General features: G+C 41.1%; 1 long non-coding RNA gene across 1 annotated transcript; it reads left to right on the top strand.

Annotated features, from left to right (window-relative positions):
- Positions 1-14,659: 14,659 nt before the first annotated feature.
- Positions 14,660-17,203, top strand: LOC133271318 (uncharacterized). Its single transcript, XR_009744084.1, has 3 exons — positions 14,660-14,800; positions 14,980-15,090; positions 16,892-17,203. It is a non-coding gene; the product is annotated as an uncharacterized LOC133271318 (long non-coding RNA).
- The last annotated feature ends 4,522 nt before the right edge of the window (positions 17,204-21,725 follow it).

Here is a 21,725-nt window from a genome sequence, read left to right as displayed (position 1 = left end):
TATGAATAATGAGTATCACAGACAGACTGATTAATAGTGATTTTATGTTGTGGGAAGAGGCTAGAAAGGGGACATTGTGTGGAATAGTTATTAATGAAGTACAATCAGCACCACAAAATGAATAAGGACTGTGAAAAAGGAGTGAGATAAAGAGAACAGTGCCCAGAAGCTCCAGAAAGGATGGGAATTAGGTGCCCAAGCAGAACGGTGCAAAAGGAGGAAGAATATAAATGAAAGGCAGTGAAAAGTGAGCAAAAAAGTCACAATAACTTAATTCATGAGCATGAAGTGCCTCTGTTTAACTGTCTAACGCAGTTAAAGAACAGAGAAAATCAGAGTAGTACCTCAGTGGCAAAATAGTAATATATATTTAAAGGAGCAATCATTATCCTGGGCTGAATTGATGCACACACAGCATAGCTTTATCAGTAGAGCCATAGTCTGAGTCTCATTCAGTCCCTTAAATCTACTATTCAAACACTAAATCACAGTTCTCAGATTCAAGATCTGCTGAAGTGAACACCCACTGGGACTTTCTCGCTATTGGTATCAGTTTCACAATACCTTCCAAAAAGTCCCAGGCTGAATTGCCCTAAAACTCAGGCAGACCATACAGGAAATCCAATCCCTATAGCTGCGGTGTATATATTTGCAGCTTACCAGCATATTTTGAGAGGCATTCTCACACAGAGAACAAGAAAAGAAACAGAACATTGCTATCCATCCACACAAAAGACAGCCTGTTGCCTCTATAGGTTGTGTGGTGGTCCTTCAGCAAAGCAAGCAAACAATAGGTATATGATAAAACCAAAGAAAAGCTATTTTTATTATTCCTACTAGTTTTTATTTCCTTACTCGTGTTTTTCATGACTGTCAGAAATAACCTGGGTCTCTTTTTCTTTGGAAACTGGAAAGTTACTGTATATGCCCACATCCATGGCCAACCAAAGCGCTGCATATTGCTCATCACTGCTCTCTCTTATCAGCTAGTATTCCCACTCTCTAAAATGCCTATAAATTAATCTGAAGTAGTGCTATGTAATACCTTGCTTTTAACAGGTTTCTGTTTTCTCTCCTGAAAATAACAACCTTGCTGCGGAACAGTAGAATCCCATGTGAACCCCTATTATGTCAAACAGAAACTCAGAATCAGTATGAGACCTTCAGTTCCTATTCCTAATCATATGCTCATCCACTGATTAAGCTTGAGTTTTGTAGTCCCTTTTCTGTCCTTATCTCTTGTTAAGGAAATAGCAGTAGTTTTTTCCTGTTAACTCCACTTAGTCATAAAAACGAGTATAATTGCAATCCTGTTTTATTGTGTTTCTTTCAAAACCGCCCCACTTCTGCATTTAAGGTACAACGGAGAAGAATTATTATTGTTGCTACTTGCTGTTGTTGTGTTGGCTTGTATATCAGTTATTACTCTAAAGAAGATATACAGAGCTCAGCTGGAAAAAAAGCATAATGGATTTTACCAATCTATTTTCAAGGCTATTTGTCTTTCTGCTCATGCTTTTCAAAGATTTTTATTTCCAATTTCTTCTTTGTCTCGATACCCATACAATGTGATTTATTCTCTTTTTAATTCAGGGAAAACCTGCCTTAGTGATGTGTAAAGCCAAGGAGAAACCTCATTTGCAGTATATAATTTGTTTCCAGTAACTTGTCCTGTCAATCAACTGTTCCCAGGCTCCTGCAAAAGTATGTCAGAAGCTGCATTTTTCTTGCTATTACCTATAATCAGTGTGAAAGGAGAAAGCCCAGTATTTCATCTACACTTGTGTCAGATTAACAAAAAAGGGCTGTAAAATCTCACCAGGATTGTGCAGCTGCAGATAAGACAAAGCCTTAATTAATTTCACAGCATCGAATCTTTCTGCATCAGATTATTTTTGACCCTACCAGTTTGAATCTACCAAGGTGTATGATCAAAAAGGCCATATGCAGCAACTGTCCTCTATAAGCAGATGAAATAGGGTGAGAGGAAAGAGTATTTTCTCTCCTCCTTTGCTGCTGATTGGCCTTTTGTGCAGAGCAGGATGTTTCTCAAGAAGAAATGGCTCACATTCAGCATCATCTTCCTGTGAGACCTTTTGTGCCAAAGGTAAGGACCTTCTCTCCTGAAGTTCGGAACATCATTAACATGATTTTTGAAAGATGCTCTGTTATAGGCATTTAAGAGTCAAGTTCTCTTTGACAGATGTATTAAATCTAAGTCGTCCACTTTAGGATAGCCTAAGGAAGGCCTGTCTCAGCCCACAGTATTTCCTGGGGGACCACACTGAGGAAACAAATGACATCCACAAAGATCCATAACATGACTACTCTTGTAGTCACTCTCCAGTACATGCATGTGCTATTTCTGCCCATGACAGCTAACACCCTCCCATAGGCATGGATTCAGACACAGATCCAGAAGAGGATCATCCCTGGGCAGCTCTCTCTAGAACCACCACAGACATTGCCCATATGCAGGACAGGCCGAGCTCTTATTTTCCCTTATTTTCCTTCTAGTTTGCAGCTTAAATCCTCACTGCTCCCAAAGGGAAGTCTGCCTGGATCTTCAAGCCCATGGGGTGAAATGGAAGCTCATAGGAACTATATTTCCAATGATGTTCATCCCAGCGTCGAAGGGAGGAGGAGTGGGTGCAGTTCCCAGTGGGTCCATCCTGCCTCAAACACTTGCATGGCAGGTATGAAGGTAACCTGCTCCTGATGTTTCTGTCCACTTTGCTCTGTTCCTTTCCTCCTCTGGGCTTTTTTGCCCTTTGTTTCCCCCGTGTGTAAAGTGGAACTTGATGAAACTCAGTTGTTTAAGCAGGAAAAACGTGGAAACTATCGATCTGATGTCATTTATTTTAGTCACATACTGCGAGCACAAATCCCTGTCTGTGAGAGAGGAGCGTGTGGATTAATAGGATGGCATGCCCTTTTGCAGAACACAGCCTTCTCAGAGCTGTGGGATATTTACTGTTTGTATTTCATGTATATGGCATAATCATAAAAGAACTCCATTCATTTTTACCATTTCTTATACTTCTGCCTGCTTCAAAATTATATCTTTGTTCCATAAAATGCAAAAGCTCCTGAAAATTGCTTGGAAGGGGACCATACTAGGAATAAGACCGTCACAAAAGGAGATGAGCTATATTTCTTTTTAACTGCTCATCATCTGTTTTCTCAAGAGAATACTTGTTTCTTTGGAGAGAAAACCACTCCAGCTGAAGTGACTCCTCAGATGTTGCATTAGTACATTCCTCTTCAGGCCTCACCTTTTAGCAGCTGATTTCTTCACCTGCCCATCTTTCTTAATTCTTGAAAACAATCCTCTCAGCAGTTCCAGCAGTGATGTGTTCTGCATGATGACTGGTAAAGATGTATCATAAAAGCAATGATAAAACAGACCAGCTCAGAGATTAATTTTAGAGCAAATATAGAATAAGTCCCAGCTATTTGTTAATATGATTGCATTAAATGTAATGCAAACAGAATAGAATAGATGCAACATTTCCCTGCGATGTGGCCTCACAGCCTGGGAAGCAGTAAAAGGCACCAGGTACCCCAGCGGTCTGTTGCTTTTGAGGAGCAGCTTCCACCCCTGCTTCATGGGCTTTTCAGGCCACTCTGTTTTGTATCACTAACTGCTCTCTCCCCTCCAAGGGCTGCAGACAAGCATCTCTGCTTCTCCTCACCATGCGCCATGAGCAAACCTTGCTGTCTCCTTGCAAATAGCTTGTGACTGTTTAGGAGCATGAAAGTGCCTGTGTACTCACTAGAGCTCGGTGTACTTTCACAGGTGTAAACCTGTCATTTTAAGCTATAATCTCAGAAACCTGAGAAAATGAAGTTAGAACAACATTAATATTTTATCTCATGCAATTCTTCCAATTCCAGACTGAAGATCTCGTGACCACTTTTCGCAGCGTGCCATGAAGTCTGCAAGCAGAACAGTCCAAAGCTCCAACCACTTCTTACACACAAACACAGATGTGGTGTTCGAGCAAACACACACTCTTCTTTGGAAATGTAGGAACTGTAGGTAGAAGAAGAAATAAATTACTTAGAGCAAATTGCATACTCCTCCTTTAAGCTGCTATATCAGTTATTTCATTGAAGACTTAAAATTGGAAATCACCGCTATCTTATTTCTGCACAATATGCTTCCTGGTCTGCTGCTGCTGCTCAGGGGCTATTTTTATGTGAACTTCAAGAGTCTCTGCTCTTTTTAAAGATACATATTTTGTTTTCTCCTCAATGCATAAGTTTGGGGTTTCTCTCAGCTGTAATTCCATTTGTCTCACTGACAGTTTAACTGAACCCAAACAAAGCTGTGTACTGATCCTCTGCAATTTGAGGCACAGGAAGAATAAACCCAGAGACCAAAATGGCCATGCAGAAAGCAGCCTGTCAAGGTAGTCTCTAATATTAGTCAGCAAACTGACACAGGTTGTAAGGTAAAAATTAAACACCCTCCAAATTTGTATTGCAGAACCACAAGTGTGTGCAATTCCATCTCCATCCCTCTCAGGTGTTCTCTCGACTATAATAGACAGCATGGATATTTGTTGTTACTGTAGTTCCTAATTCCTGATGTTTATTTTTTACACTTTATTTTCCTCTCCAGCGTGAGTACAGTAGAAGAAAACTTGTTATACCACAGATGCTGGAAGAACACAGTGTCAAGCATCTTGATTTCAACTCCAGCTTATGTCACCTTCACTTATACTGTAGGCCTGGGATAACTTTATTGACTTCACCTATTTTCAGCTGAAGCACAGAACCATATATCAGAAAATCTGGATCATCAGCCTGATTTAATGGTATAGAAGGACTTTCGAGCATTGCAAGACAGGGTGATTCATCACAGGGACTCATTCCCAGCGCTCTGCCTCGTGAAAGGCTTGGCTGGGTAAGCGCCAGACAAAAGCAGGAAGGAAAAAAATAGTGGAAATATTCAACAAGCATCCTTTGCTTTTTGAAACAACCATTAAACACTAGAAATGTTTATGTGAAACTAATGCTCAAACAGCCTCTAAAAATGAGAAACAGCACAGTGTTGGGTAACAGCTGAATGGTTCAAACGCAGAGCAGCTGGATAAGCAGTATTGATGATGCTGAAGAAAACTGTGAAGATTGGTCTCAAAGTCACACAAAAAAGGAAAAAAAACACCAAAACCCAAAGGTCTATGGAGGAGAATGTTCTATTTCTGGGAACCACCCTCTGCTTTTGAGAGGGTAATAAGAAAAAAGACTACTTAAAAATGTCTCATCGCAGACGATGTTCAAGGCCAGGTTGGATGGGGCTTGGAGCAACCTGCTCTAGTGGAAGGTTCCCCTGCCCATGGCAAGGCGTTGGAACTGGATGAGCTTTATGGTCCCTTCCAACCCAAACCAGCCTGGGACTGTGTGGTTCTATGAAAACACCTCTTTCTTGCAAGACGTGATACCAAATCAAGGGCCTGGATTGATGAGAAATTTGCTATAGCTGCAAGGGAGGGAAGAAAAGACCGGAGCCCAGGGCTGTCCAGCTTGGTGAATGAATGCTGGAATTTTATCTCAGTCATGGGATCCTTCGGTGGCTCAGGTTTGCCAGAACTGTCACTAGCAGCAGATCAGGATGAGAGCAGGAATTAACAGAAGGTGCAGTGGGTGAGTCAGAAGTTGGGTGGATGGAGGTGAGAACGGGATCATCAGGTCTGAGACCTGCACAGACCTTCAGGGCTGGCTGTAAGAGTAAGACACCCTCCTCACTTCTTGAAATGACTGTGTTCTTCACTTCAGGCTGTGTGCTCCCAAGAATACAACAGCTTTTGTAACTCCCAACACATCACTATATACCACACAGCAATAGAGAACTGTCCCGTGAGGATCAACAGCTCCCCGTGTAGAGCACAAACCTTCCTTTGAATTTGTGCAGAGGAGGATGAGGAAGATTTTTAGCCAGCAAAAAACATGTTATATAACAGGAAAAGCAGCAAAATATGGAGAGGGGAAAAACACTTGGTTAATTTTAGGTAAAAATAAAAATGAAGCAGGGCATTAATTCTGAACTGACTGAAATAGTCCGAGTGCTATGGGTTCGTTTTTAATTTTGTGGAGAAATCACATTATTTATTTGTATGAGCTTTTCTGGATATTTAATATTAATAATAATTAGACCTGAAGTCTTTTAACATGAGGATTTTTAACCTAAACATGGTTACATATACAGATTATTGCCAAAATTTCATACAATACAATGAAGAATTAAACCCTACATATTGAAAGTTATTTTCTTGAAGACTGCCTTCTAGTTTTGCTTCTGCTTTTTGAAATGGACCCAAAATGCCTTAGTGCTTAATAAAATAGCTCTATAACTGATTAATGGTGAAGGATCTAAAACAAGAGAATATTGGTACAGAGTTTAAGTATCCCTTGCTTTGCAAGTAAAGCTTTTACACTAATTAATGTCTCCACGTGCTTATAGATTTGGAGATGCCCCAGAAAAGAGTTTCTAGGGATTGGAAGCCTCTGGCAGACTTCAGCAAAATATAGAATCATTCAGGTTGGAAAAGACCTTTAAGGTCATCAGATCCAGTCATTAACCCAGCACTGCCAAGTCCACCACTAACCCATGTCCTTAAGCACCTCATCTTCATGTCTTTTAATACCTCCAGGGATGGTGACTGCATCACTTCCCTGAGCAGCCTGTTCAAGTAAAGCATGACATTACTTTCTGATTATATACCTCTATAAAGAGCACAGAAAGGAGGAAGTTGGACATCTTTGACTTACAGGCACACTACTAGGCTTTAAACCTCCAAAGGTGCATTTTCCAGGCAGGGCCCCTTGCATTTCAAGGGGATGCATTACAATGAATGTACAAAAAACTGTGATGTTTTAATTCTCTGGGGCTTGCAGGCCTGCACTGCTGCATTCTGCCCACACCACTGCTGTAGGAATGGGTCTTTCAGAAAATGCTTTTAGTTCAGCTTTCAGAGAAAAAGGTGACTGATGGAACTGCACCCACTGTCAGTCTCAGCTCTTCACCTTTTCATCCACCAAACAAGTGAAGCTGGACAGAATGTGTGAGGATCGGGCCACAGACAATTAATTCTACCACTGTTTTCCCAGTATCTCCTTTCAAAGTTAGGCAACCATCCTGCTATAGGGGAGGCTTTGAAGAGATTAATATATGTTCGTTATACTGTAAATTACATATGTTTCTATAGCTAAAACTCAGCTAGTTACATGTTAAAACACTAGTATTTGATACTTTAACATGGCAATTTCTAAACTGTAGCAACTCTCACATTAGTTTCCTCTTATCTTGAATATATAAAAAACAATGGTAAAAAGCTGCTTGTCTAAAAAGCATTTTGGAACTTTTGCTTCAATTACAGTGGATTTTCCTCAACATTTGTACTACTAAGACCAAAAATACTGCCATGTTGCCATTCACTGTACCTCATGTAGAAACTGAAATCATAAAACAATCAAGGACAGGGAGAGTAACCATCAGAAAAGGGAAAAAAAAGGGAACTAAAGAAAACCAATGTGCTCTGGGGCAGCACAAGATAAACATTTGCTCACAGGAAGATGACAAGCTTTACTTTCCTTGGCAGCTGGGAAAGACACCAATATACACCAAGGGAAAGAGCCCAATTAAGGCAATTAAAGAAGCAGCAATCAGAAGTTGACTGAGTTGAAAGCTTTTCAAAAGGCAGTCATGTTTATGCTAGATGACATTCCTGTATGTATTTCACACCTTTCCTTTCTTGTAGCTCCTGCCTGATCAGTCAGGAAACGGTATTTAAGCTTGTGCTTTAGTGTAATTTACTTTATACTACATTACAAGTTAGATGAATATATTGTCCTGGTGAATTTGGGTCAAGAGAATACATTAGAATTGCATTTCTCCACCTTCTACCTTTCTTGGTAATAAATTGACAGTTTTGTTACTAAAACCATAAATCTGGTTGAGTTCATCATAAAGGCAATGTGAGAAAAGGAAAGCTAACTGCACTCTCAGCTTTGAATAGTTTCAAATGTAGAAGCAAGGATTTCTACCCTGCCCAGAAACAGGACTGGCTTTATTACTTGTAATTGCCTCTGGGTAAATACTGCGTTTTCCCCCCTCTCAAGATCTGCAGGGGACGATAGCCTGGATGCAATTGCAATGAAGAAAATACTTGGAAACACTGTAAAAGAGCCTGATTCAGGCTCTGTTCCAGTTTTTCCTTTTCTTTTGGAACACAGAAGCAAAACATAGATTGGATGGAAATTGTTTACATCTCATTCTAGTAGTTTTAGCAGGGCATAACCATCTGTTTCCAGCCTGCTGGCTCTAATTGTACATCAGGAAAATACCAACCCCACAGGTTCCCTGTGCCTGTCAGTCAGCCAGAGACAGAGTGGGCTCAGGCTTTGGGTACTCCATGTGCCATTGAGCTTTACTGCATTAGCAATACCGGAAGAACACAGTGTGAAAAGCCTAGAGCTGAGTATCTTGGTTTGCTTCAGTAGGTAAGGAAGGGGAAAGCAGTATTGTAGACTCTAAACATACAGTAAACTCAGTGGGAAAACCTTTCTGATAATTTCCTGTGAGGCACAGAAAGCTTAATTCAATTGTTCTTTTATATGCTTTTATTGCAGTTTATCATCCTCCCAATCTCTCCACCAAAATTCCCTCTGCTACAGAAAAACCCCAAACATCAAAACTGTAACAAAATCCTTTGTATCCCAGCCCTTTTAGAGGTGCTATTTAATTATGAGATAGAGTCAGATAGCTCAAATTAGACACAACACAATACTTAATCACATACTTAATTAAAAGATTAAGTATTGGGAGTTAAAAATATCTTTAAATGCTTTGTTGAATTAGGTCATAAAGAATGATGTCGCTTTCCAGCCTAATTTTCAGCTATCATTTCCTTTATCTGCAGCCACATGTGCAGTCTCCAAAGGAGCTGCTACACTGGTTGCTGAAAGCACATCAGGACTTGATTACTTGGGAGGTGCAGCTACTGAGCAGGCTGTTGCAGCTTAGAAAATGCCTTCAATTCACATGCCACCCTCCAAAAAGCTTTTCCTGCCCCAGGACCCTCTTCCCTATAATAACTGTAAAATCACAGCCTTCTTTATTTTTTAATCAGCTTCAAGGATCTGCAGGAATAACACCTTACCTTTACATTTTGGAGTGGCCATTTGCGATACTGTAGTATGCTAGTCTATTGACTGTTGTGCCATGGAGTTTTCAAAGGGGAATAGTCTATGTTTAGTTATAAGCTTATATGCTCTAATATTTTTTGTATTCCTTCAAAGTAGAAGCTCTTCTGCAGATTAGTGGGTTTCTAAATAACCTCTCAAAGCTGTACCATGGATGCTCTTGTGTTCGTTAACCACATGGCAGCATCAGTACTGAGGCACAGGAGGACTAAACCATCCAATGCTCAATTTCTACTAAAAGAGCATGTTTCTTCTTCAGAATAACCACATTGCCCTATTCTTCTACTTGATAAAACTTCTGAAGTCTCAGCATGGGCAGTCAAAGAAGCTTGGATCTATCTTTTACATACAGTTCCCAAAACACTTTCCAACACTTCTTTGAGCACATTACACACATAAAAACACAGCTTTTAAATACTTCCATTAACCTTAACTTGCAAGAAACAATCTACAACCCCCCAGCTCATCCACAGGAGAAAATAAAGACACCTGTGATTAATAGTGGCAACTCAGGTGTCCTGAGGAGGGCTTGTGGGTATTTTTGTCTGGGTGTTGGTAGTTGCGTGATGTTGTTTCTAAAGCAGAGGAAGTAGGCTTTGTTGAAGGGCTTGCTTTTAAGTGATGCAGGATGCTCAGTATGTTACTGAGCCTGGAGACACTGTTCTGCTTGCATGGGCTGGGTAAGCAAGCTCCTGTTGGTTGGGAACACTTTTTCTTCTGATTTAGACACTCTTGAATTTCCTCTCCTTAAAAAGTGAATTATCCTGATTTTTATTTTAATAAAGCCTCAGTTTAGTATGAAGGGTTTTTGGTCTTCCCAGAGAACTTACTGTAGAATAAGGCATTCCTCTTCCAATGTGCTGGCTTGGCGTTCTCTCCCATTAGGAAGCAGTAGCTAAAAGTGCTGCTTTGAAGCAAAAGCCTTATCAGACTCCATTTGAAAGTGTTGTGGGAGGACAGTAAGTAATGTGACAATGTAATTTGACAAATTATCAAACTAGATGCCAAATTTTCTTAGCTCTGCAGGCCCTCATGGGTGTTAATGTACCGTACGTTGTAGACCTTAAATGTTCCTGAATTATGGCAAGTATCAGCAGAAGCCCAAATGTGTTTTTCACTTAAAGGAAAAGATGGTTTACTCTTGTGCCTGGTGTTTGGAAATGCGTTCAGTATTGCTGAAGGCTGTGTGCAGTCTTTTGTGTATTTTTAAGGTGAGAGCATGCATTTAAGCTTAATGAGGAATGTTGATTAGTGATGAAAATGAAGATTTATCAGGTGCTTTCTTGTTAGTTTCAGTCTGTGTGAATGCCTGGGTTTCTCAAGGGAGTGAATGAAGAAATTGGAGGCTGGCTTAATTTCAGCCTTTCATTGTGGTTTTTGCACCAAAAATGGAGCTTTAGGGAAGCAAAAAGTTGTGTTAAGGAATAAAATGGCAGTAAAGGCATTTGGGCACTGCTACTCCTGTGCTTACGCAATAGGAAGCTGCTGCTGAACAAGCTAAGGTGTGAGGTCTTAAACACAAAACTATCTTTGACTTGAAGACAGGGGCTGGTGTGGGGAGGAGGATGCTGCCTTGTTCCTATGGGTGATCGCAGGAGTCCTGCATGGAGCTGTTAAAGCCACCCATCTTGTTGGTCAGTTAAGTTCAACTGGATTTTTAAAAGAAGAAAAAGGTTTTGAGGAATGAGGCTTCCCAACAGGATTTTTAATGTAAGAGAGGTACCTCACAGTCTTGTGTTCTCATCTTGCTGTTCTCTGGTGCAGGAAGGTGTATGAGAGCTGCTGGAGCCAACATAAATTGGGGATAAAATTAAATGGCATAACATTCCTATATTGGGCCATCCTAAAAGTTTCCTGTAAAATGAACATTACAAAAGGTGTTTCTTGCTTTCTTTTTCACTAACTTTATAGATTTAGTGGGGGAAATATTCATAGTCATAGATAGACTTATTAAATTCTCAAAACAATATGTTCCAGCATTCATTGATGATGCTCAGGTCGGTAAATAAATCACAGGATTAACAGCCTGAGAAGCATTACAACATTTGTAATGCATAGCCAGCTCTAAAAGCGACTTCACAAAGCAGCTGGTGATGATACAGTGATGCTGCACAAGAAAAAGATTGTTATCCAGCTGTCAACCATCTTGTGTGTTATCATCCATCAAGTGTTTTAGAGGGGCAGCTTCCTATGCTGGTGTGATGCAGGCCTCACAGCTGTGACATCCTAGATTTATTTTATGCAAATGTATATTATCTTATGCCAAAAAATGTCTTGACCCCCCCCAGTGTGAATGTGAAAACAGGAAAATTCAATAGATCTTTCTAATCAAAATACACAGATGCGTATAAAAGAGCATTTCCTGGCTTAAAAGTTCCCCTGTTTAGATGGTATCTGCCGTACTTTGCTTTTTTATTTCTCCCTTTTGCATTTATGGTTTTTATCACAGTTCTTGCAATATATCATGTTAGCAAGTACAGCAATTGCTCTGCACATAAACTGGTTACTCCCTCCTTTCCAGCTATTCCAATAGTCAGTAGTAGATTATCCACAGTTAAGAGTAAGAACATGGGCATATGACGCATGCATTTTCTTCTAGTGTTGCTGTCACTGAAAAGTCTTAATGCTTTCTCAAAGCTCACCTCTGGAAGGCATACTTTTAAGTGTAAATATCTGTTTCCATTAAAATAATACTCTTTATGGTTAAACATGAACCTAGAAACCTGAACAGATCTCACTCCAGAGACTCAAAAAGCTTGTTTTATCTCTTATAGCTTGTGTTTTTTAGTCATTCTGCAAATGCTTCAATAGGAATCAGTGAATATAGCTCCAGGTTGGTTTTCAATTACCGTTGCAAGTGGTTTTAGCTGTATTTAAGTATATGGATGTTTTAACGTGTGAAGTGCAACAGCCATAATATCTGAGTAGAACCAGCAAATATTCATAGCACTTACTGAAATCCTTGATAGTAAATGGTCATGAAGTGGTGGTAACTTGCATTTGTGTTTTTTAGATGAAAACTAGCATCAAAAGTAAGATGTTGCCTTATGTGTGAAGTTGTGCTGAGTTGCCTCTTCCCCTTTCCAAGTGGAGCAATGGAGCAGAGCTGAGGCAGCAGGGCCAGGGCTGAGCTCTGGTCTGGCATTTTGAACCTGTCACCAGGAGTCAGAGTGGCATTTTCAAACATGGGTTAGCTGCAGGAGCCCGAGTCAGGCAGAAAATAAACGTGATGCAAGCTAGCATTAAAAGCTATTGCTGTTGCACTCCTACCCTTCCTACTGCTGCTTTTCTGGGATGTGTTGGTCTCTGCCACTGTAGGGTTTGTTAGGACTGTTGGCTGCAAAGGAGAAGAGCAGGAGGCTGGTCCCAGCTTCATCCCTGGCTCATGGAGATGATGTCCATGCCAGCAAGCTCAGGGGCTCTACCCAGTCATTTAGTCTTAATGTGGCTCTGCCTTATGTCTGCAGGAGCTGGCATACTAAGATAAGCATTGAACTTTGGCTTGTGGTCATGTCTTCAACTAGACCTCAGTCTTCAGGACTACAGTAAATATTACTGAGTGTAATAGTATTGACTTGGTTGCATGTTCAGGGCGTGTGTTTTCCTTGGGAATGGTAGTTGAATGAATTCGTGCGGCCCTGCTTGTATTTTATAACACAGCGTTTAATAAGCAGCTCATTATGCTCACTGCAACTGTGTAAACCAAACAAAATACAGTGTATCTGTTCCCAGAGTAGATAAACCCTGGTGTTTTTTCTCCATTTAGTTGATACTACATAATGCTTGCAATCTCTGCAGACTTCTGCCCTCACTATCATGGTGTGTGTATGAGTCCTTCAGTCTAATTTGGCAGTATGTAATGTACTCAGTCTTTTCAATGTTTTCTTTCAGTGTTAAATTCAACTTCTTGTAGACTGTGCCCATGCTCACACAGCCTGGTGCAACAAGCACCAATTTACTTCTGTTTTGCTGTTCATTATTTCATATATCTCTAGTGCAATTCATAAATCCATGCCAATGTTGTTTTTCCACAAAGTCAGTGCTTCCTTGGTTCTCTTGCCAATTAATTGGAAGTACTCTTGACAGGAATGACAGACATGCCTGAGGAAGAGCTAGTACCTAGGGGAGAGTGTTAAGATAACTTATGAAGCTGAAAATAATAAGTAGATGAGTTTCTGATGATGCTCTTGAATAAAGCGGCTGATCAATAAAACACACCTTGAACAAAAACACTCATTCATTATAACTGCAAGGGCTTGTCTGTAGCTAGGAAAGACAAAATACAAGCAAAACTTGCTTTTATGATAACAGGACCATTAAAGGTAAGTATAAGACTTGCTTACAGAAGTAGATATTTTGTAGCCAGGATGAGGAAAACAAGCAGGGGTAGTTATAGGATGTGTTGGTTGAGGAGCATGTCTTTTTCCATTACTGGTGCAGGGTATTTTCATGCCTTGTTTTCTGGGTTTTGCAGAAGAGCTTTTAGGGGCAGAGCTGCCACCTATTCAGTACTTGGACAGGCTGCTGTTAGGAAGTCTACCCTGGTGCAATGATTTTTCTTCCAGTTTACATGTTTTTCTGCTTCTACATTCAACACCCTTTTTAGAGCGCCCTAAGCAGTCTCTTTCTCCATTTGAGTAATACATGTTTCCCTACATGTCCCATCAAATGAAGAATTGGACTACTTAAGTGTCCATCAAGCCCAATAGACAAAAGTCCATGCGGGCTCTACCCTAACTCTTAAATGCCATCTCATAGTCTTTTCCTCACTCGGTATTTCTATTCTGTTCTATTCCTTGCAGCCAAGTGAGATTACTTGCTGTTCAAAAGCTATCAACAGACTAATCCCTTCTGTGCATCTATCCTTCATTCTGTCTGTCCTGTCTTTTTTGCAGGAAGACAGGCTCTGCCTTCCTTTCAGGCTGCTGGCTTTGTTACTGGCTCTGGGACTCAAAACCACGCTCTGCAAACCTGCTGATAGTCACTGTAGAATCATATTCTTAAGTATCTGTAAGCAAAGTGCTCTTCACTGCTTGCCTGTGGGAATGCTGCTCTTCAATGAAGTTTTCTTGACAGTGAGGGAAAGTTCCCACACCTAAATTATGGAAGTTTCTTTAACAGTTGTTGAACCCCCAGTTCTTAATAAGCTACAATTGTGAAGAATCACTTGCATATATTGTTTAGTCAGGATAATTCCCATTGGGAAATGGGTACTCCAGGGTTCTTTTCTCCCTACATACTTCCTAAAATGGGCTCTTTATCAAGGGTGGAGGTTCTGTGTAAATAGCTTCAAAATAGGAGTTTATGGTATCAGGGATAGATCTGTAAAGCTCTATATTGTTATGTACTTTTAGCAGGGTCACCATGGCAAGCAGGTATGTCTAGCATTTGGGGAAGCAGTGCTATGTGTTTGCATGGGCCTTTCATGTCTTGTCTTCCTGTGGAATAAATGTTAAACCCTGCAAGTCTGAAATCAGCATTCCTGGGCTGGAATTTTCACTGAGCCATCTGGTGGATTTTAGCTGCAAATGTAGGACTGGCAAACTTCATAAAGCATCTGCCTTGTTAGTCCTGCTCCTTTGCCTTAATGGTGAGTTTCATAGGTACATGATGTCTTTCTGGCTTGGTTTAAATTGTATGACATGGACAGGTTTCAAACCAAGATTAAAATGGCAGTACATTTTGGACTCAGCCCTAAAAAAATGTGTGTTTCATTGTTCCTCAAGGACACTGACTCTGCTTTGATTTGTGTGCTTCCCTGGGTTTTAGATCCAATGTGGGCATAAGAATTCCTCATGTAGACACAATCCAGCAGTGGGAGATCCATTTAGGCTGAGATTATGTGGCCTCAGAGTAACATGAGTCAATGCAGAGCTGAAGGTGGGATGCAGTATCTTTTGTCCTAATACAACGTGTTTTCTACTGTACCTTTTGTTTCTACTTTATGGCATAAACCTCAATACAATAACAGGGGGAAAACAGCAGAGTGCTTTTTGTAGTCGTTTTCTACCTCCCCCTTCCCAATTGCTAATGAACGTCCTCCAAGGAGCTTTCATCCCTGTGGGCACTGTGTAATTACTCACGCACAACTTGGAAACCAAGTGAAAAAGGGGAAGAAATGGAAAAACTTCCTGAATGCCTCCCCAAAGTACATAGGTGTTCGTCTGTGCCTTGGTGGAGCAATGTACTTATCTAAGGAACAGCAAGGTAATTTACAACGTTAAGGGAGCGGATCCTTCCAACAGCGCAAGTGTTATCCTTTCCATTAAAATCAGCTTGGTGTAATCCTAGTAAATGTTAAAGCAAGTGACTGCAATAAGGTCAGATGGCAGAACTGCCGCTGTTTTCAGTTAGGTCAGTGTTTCAATAACTACTCCTGCTTCTCCATAGACTGGGAAGGGAAGGAGAATGTTCTTGTGTGTGAGAAGCAGGATGGTCACCCAGGGATATATATACGTGCAGTACAGGTGATGCTTGTCAGATTGATTTAAAATGTCTTATGAGAATCATCTTGTATCCAGGAGTACAGGGTTTTGAAGGAATTTTCTGGTTATGTTGCATGTTTTAATTTGACATCATCAAAAGAGGTTATTTCTCATAGTTTTTTTCAAGGTGTGTGGGAGCACAAGCAAAGCAAATCTGAAGCTGGATGATTTTAGTGTTTTATAGTATCTTAATAAGTTTTATGTTGTTGGAAATTGGAGATTTGGATTTCTCGCTGCTGTTTTGGTATTTGGATGTGTTTCAAAAGCAATCTGAGACTCGGTCATAGGGGTTGTTTGAACTAGCTCTGCTCCTGGGACTGAGGGGGAGACCTGTGGGTTCAATGCAGGCAAGCCTCTCCATGTACTTACATCCTGAGCCCCTGCTGGAAAAGGGAATGTATTTTTTTCCTTTGATGCAGTGGCTAAAATGGCTTTTCTCAGACTGCTGTAAAGGGAGTAGGCTTTTATCACATCTTCTCTTGACCCTGCACGTTCCCACAGGGATGCAGTTTCTTCTCATAGATGTCTCTGTTACATAGAGCTATAAAATCACATAGAGTCAAACTCTGCCACCAGAGCAGTGTGTGTTTCCATCGTGGGATGCACTTTGATGAAGCTGGTAGAGATGTATTTCTTTTAACCCATACTCTTCACTTAAACCAAGTGTATTTCCAATTTCAGAAGCTAATGTGTGCTCACTGAGCTGTAAAGAACATGAGTCTGTAACCTGTATGACTATAATGTGTTTGCAGCAGGTTAAAGTGAATATGTGTAGGAAATGTTCCCCTACACCTGCTGCATAGGAATGAGCTGGTCTGCCCACTAAAGCAGGCAGACTGCAATCATCCCCATGATTGCTAGGAACAAATTATGGCTGGATTCTGTCTCAGGTTTTTCAATTGCAACAAGAAGACGGAGTTTTGTGGTTGTTGATCTTGCTGTTTATTTCACTGGCTATTTAAATGAGTGTGGAAGGGAATTCTTTCAGCACTTCATTTGCCAGGTAACCATTTTCATAAAGTAATTATGGTTTGTGTCTTTACTAGGCACCCTGACTGCATTTTTCTACATGGGAGTTCAGGGTAGCGAGAGGTTGGGAATCGGTGTGCACATTAACCTTCTAGCTTTCGAGTCTGTTATTTTCTGATCACTGTTTTATATGATATGCGATGTAATTAGTGCAAATCCTCTTACAGCGGCAGCTCCCCTTGCAATCAGATAATCTGAGCCTGGAAGAAAGAGTTGGCTTTTTGTTTTCCCAAGACACTACCCCCAGGAGGAAGAAACTGCTGGGTTCAGGTTCAGCTGAAGCTGATAGTATCTGGCAGCTGGCTAACAGCTCTTGGGGTACATCCCCAGGGGCTGCAGCTCCTTTTCTCCCATCATAAGAACTATTTTACTTTATCACCTGAGGAGGGTTTGAAATGCTCCACTAGAGCTGGCTTGTCTGCAGCTTGTGTCAAGAGAGGCAGGGCTGCCACTGCAGAAAGCATGGATTTGCAGGATCTGTGCTTAGGTCAAACCTTTCACACTAGTGAGAGATGCCTGTACCTCCCTGGTGGTGTGCGGCAGAGAATACTGAAATAATACAGATGAAACTTCAAAGAATAAACCTGCTGAGCCAGAAAGCTATTGAGAACATTGGCAGAACTCTACTCTCCCTCCCAATGGGTCACAGTGCACTCCTGCAGCCTGTAGCATGCAGAGAGACACAGAGGCTTTTCTGTTCAAGGAGTTGGTTGGGTAATGTATATACATGTAGACATGTGTATACAAATACCTTATATATATATGCTTATAGACACTTTTTACCTGCAAAGTGTCCCTTGAATACATCTCCTGGTAGTTTAAATGGGCTGTGGTAAGTCTGCCTGCCTATTGAAATTAGTGGGGTAGACTCTGGACTGTTCCTATGCCAAAGGTGGAACTGGGTGTTCTGTCCCACACATGAGATATTTTACCTTATAGTTTTGCTGTTTATTTTGCTTTGGGTGGTTATTGCAGTCTGGAGGCTGAGCCTGAGCCAGTGGAGAGCCACTGGGCAGGAGGTGAGGCTCATTCCTGGCTTCTCAAGTGCTCCAGTGTCAGAAACCAAAGGCTGACCATAAATCTTTACACACCCACAAACCCCACTTCAATGCTTTCCTCCTCAAACAAGCTTCATGCAACTCATTTGTGGGCATTTTCACCTAGGTAGTAGAATACTCGATTATTTTCAGTAAACAGGGGTTTTCTGCATGTTTGTCTGTAGAATAAAAGGATACCACCCTTGGCTCAGGTTGGTATGGTAACAGCAAAAAGGCATGTATTTATTCATTAGAGCTGTTGGCAGGGATTTGAAGTCCAATGATGCTGTCTCCTGTGCCTCCTTTAAAAAAGCATTAAAACTTCTAGGTGTTTCTCAAAAACAAGTCATAATTTCTGGACTACTTTTCAGGTCTGTTAGGATCAGAAGGATGCAAAGAGGTACCTAAAGTGTTTATCTTCCCGTTACTTGGGAAATGGCCACAAGGCCACATTGGTACATGTGCTATTCGAGTGCATCAGATGCTGTTTGTGAACAAGTTTTCATTGACTTTTTTAAGCTACGTATTCAAATACATCAGAATTGCTATCCTGGACTGCCTTGCTGTATTTTTCTGGCTTATCTTAATCTATACAGAGTGAAATAAAACTTTTTCCTCCCTCTTTATCTTTTCCCCTGTAAAGTATTTCAGGAGTTAGTATCGATGCTTTTCCTACATTCCAAAAGGAAAAGCAAATGGGGTGTAATCTTTTCTTTATTCTGTGAGTGAATGCTGGAAGCAAGTAAAATCTCATGTTTCTTCAATCACACAAAAAAATCTGAATGAGTAGCAGTGTAAGTAGCATAAGCTTTGTTACTGAAGTCCCATTCACCTCATGGGACCAACTTATCTGTTCATCCAGGTTTTTTGCCTGAGGATGGAAGATTAGAAGAAAAGAAATGTTAGCAGGAGCTGGACTCCTTTGATCACACATTTTCATGTGTGCTGCGGCATTTTAATGCCAGAACTCTGCTAAAAGCTCAATAAATGGTCTCGTTTTATAAATGGAAGAGCAACGTAAGCAACCTTTCTGTGAAAGAGACCAACAAATTGATAGCACGGTAGTGATCTTCAATGTAACAGGCACTAAAAATGACTACTCAGCTATGCAGGCTTGCCGTGAACTGGAGTTCACTTCTTGTAGTCACGTCAGAATCTTTTGTCTGAGATTCTAATGTTAAAAGTGGAGTTGCTGTGACCTCCAGGGGAAAAAGAAACAGCAAGTGACCGGCAGTCACCTCTAGGTTGTTCGATTAGCTTATGTGTAATAGCCTTATAGCCTAACTAAAACCTGGCAAGTGGCAACAGCTTCTCCTCTTGTTTAAAAGGGCTTTGATCCAAGCCTTTGGAAATTGTACAGGAAATGCTTGGAATGGAGCCAGGTATGATTCTTTATGGTCAGCTGAAACCACTGAACCAAAAAGCAGAAGTAGACAGGAAGGCACTAAACCAAACCTCAGGTGAGAGGTAAAGTGCTGGGTCTGTCAGGAAACAAGAAATTCCTTTAGGTAGGATGCCCAATGGCACGTATAGTGAACAGTTCTCTTTACCTGGAAGAGAGATCTGTATTTCAGTGTTCAGCTACTGCTTTAACAAGTAACATAAAAGCATGCCTTTTATGCAGGATTAAAATTATTCTTCATTGTAGCTTTTCTGAAGGCTAAATCCCTCAGTGTACTGCACTGTAATTGGCAAATACATCCACAGTAGATGCAAACCTTTTGTACAAACTATCTCCGAACTGACAAAGCTGTTTCTTGAGTGTCTTTATTTTTCCCTTCCCAAGGAGGAATCTGATAGCAGAGCACAGTGCCGTAGACTCTTACAGTGACCAGCCTGCTCCGTGGCTGGGTTCTTTTTGCAAGCAAGTTGGTTTTGCTGCATTGGAGAGGGAGATGGTGGAGAAGAATTCTAGGAGTCCTTTGCTCCTGTGGGACTTCTGCTGCTGCCTGTGGAGCTATCTCTTCCTGCGTGAAGCAAGGGAGAGCAGAGGACCTCAGTAAAATGAGTGCAGCCAAACAGTGAGGGCTTAGTAAAACCATTCAGAGGAAACTCCTGACGAGCATTTGGATTTGGTCCTTTCCTTGAAGGGCTTTGAGTGGGCTAGGACATGGTTACGTTGAAATGGTGGCATTTAACTGAACCGCTTCTGTGGTGCTCTAACAGGCCAGTCTTCAGGCACATGTTTGGCAGATGGCTATGGAACTCCCCATCATGGCATGTGATGGGCGCCTAGGCTGTGGTGGGTCCATTATCATCTCCTCTCCCTGGGTATCACACCAGCATGTCAGCAGTGCCCTGACAAGAGGGGTAGACAGCAGAGCACTCTGCAATCCACATGGGGAGCAAAGGAAAAATAAGCTACCTGGATGGTGAAAAAGGCTGACATCCCCCTCTGAGCTCCTCAAGTTCCCATTGAAGGTTTAGGGATTTGTCCATGTGTATATTTATAAAGAGGAAGGAAAGCAAAAATACAACATGAGCATCTTCTTGCATGCTGGTGCTGTCTGCTCCTGCATCAGCATATCCCTGAGGGATTGGTGAGCTGCCTGGAAGAAGCAGGCAGAAGCTGCCTGTGGATCATTCTGCAGGCTCCATGCTGGGCAGGGACCGTGCCTGGAGTGAAACCTCAAGCTGCCATGGCAAACGGGGCCTCGCTTTGGCATTGCAATGTGGCAGGTGAAGCAGAACTCATGTTTAGAAAGTGGTTTACTGTTGAGTTATAATTCATTCAAATAAGACAGTCTAGCTGATCTCTTCTTGTTCCTGCTAGCCTGGGAAAGTCAGACCATGTGCCTTTAGTGCTGTTCTGCATAGAGGAGCTCTGCTCTGCTTAAAGACTGTGAATTCTGGCTCTTTTTCTGAAGTCTGGAACATCTTATTCTTTGTTGCGCCTATATCAGTTGAGAGATTTACTGTCTGGTCAATGTAAGTTTGCTGTATAAAGGGAAAACCATGTAGCTATTCTAGCACTACTACTCTAGAGACATTTTTGGCCAGACAAAACAGTGATTTAAACATAAAGCATCATTTGTGGTCTATTTTCCACTATTTATAAAATTTAGTAAACACAAATGCATGATGAATCATGATAGTGTGCTCTGCAGTCAAAGCTCACTGGAATAAGTGCTTGATGCTCAGTCAAGCAGAGCAATATTCCTGCAATGAAGAAAATACAGGTACAAGTTCTGTCTTAAACAGTAACCCTGGGTTAGGCTATTGGGGGGTGTTGGTTTGTGTTTTTTCTAGCAGGAAGGAGATAAGAGTTGCGATTAAGGAGCATAAAGCCAATCCAACCAGGCTTTGTGGTTCTTTTCAGTAATAACACCGATTGCGTATTTTGAGGTTGGGACAAGTGCTTATAAGGCTTGTCATACAAAATCAGTCTGAATAAATATTGCATACAAAGCTGTAATAACACTGAAATAATACTTGATGTTACTGCACCAGAATGGCTTAAAGGGTACATGCTTCATTGATTTGCAGAGCTTATGGCTTGTAATATCTCTGTCAGCATGCTCATTACAACTCCTTGCTGTTATCAGGCTTAGGGCAGGCAGCTGAGAGCTGACAGTAACTTCTGACATGTCACATACCTTGGGTTGATGGAGACTTACCCTTTTCAAAGTAGTTATGTAGATCAAAACAGCACATTTTACTGCTTTGAATTCTCTCGCAGCGCTCTTCAATGCTGTTTATACAGCATCTTATTGCCAAGCTGAAAGGCTGCTTGTTCCATTCATAAAGACTTGCATCTGTGCTGCCTTTGTAAGGAAAGAACTATGGGGATGCTGACAATGTAATTACTACAGTCAAGAACATTTTCCCACTATAGCCTGCAACCTAAAACAGTTACCTGGATGTCTGTCTGTTCTGTACCCAGGTAAATACTGGTAGTTTGGGTTTTTTTTGATGGTTTAGTCTTTTTCATTCTGTACAATATACTTGTGACTGATTTATTTCT

Source organism: Pezoporus flaviventris, unplaced genomic scaffold (genome assembly GCF_033815535.1).
Source record: "Pezoporus flaviventris isolate CSIRO_AGI_PZ_B2104156 unplaced genomic scaffold, CSIRO_AGI_Pfla_v1 ptg000023l, whole genome shotgun sequence".
NCBI classification, from domain to species: domain Eukaryota; kingdom Metazoa; phylum Chordata; class Aves; order Psittaciformes; family Psittacidae; genus Pezoporus; species Pezoporus flaviventris.
This window is presented reverse-complemented; position numbering and strand designations above follow the sequence as displayed.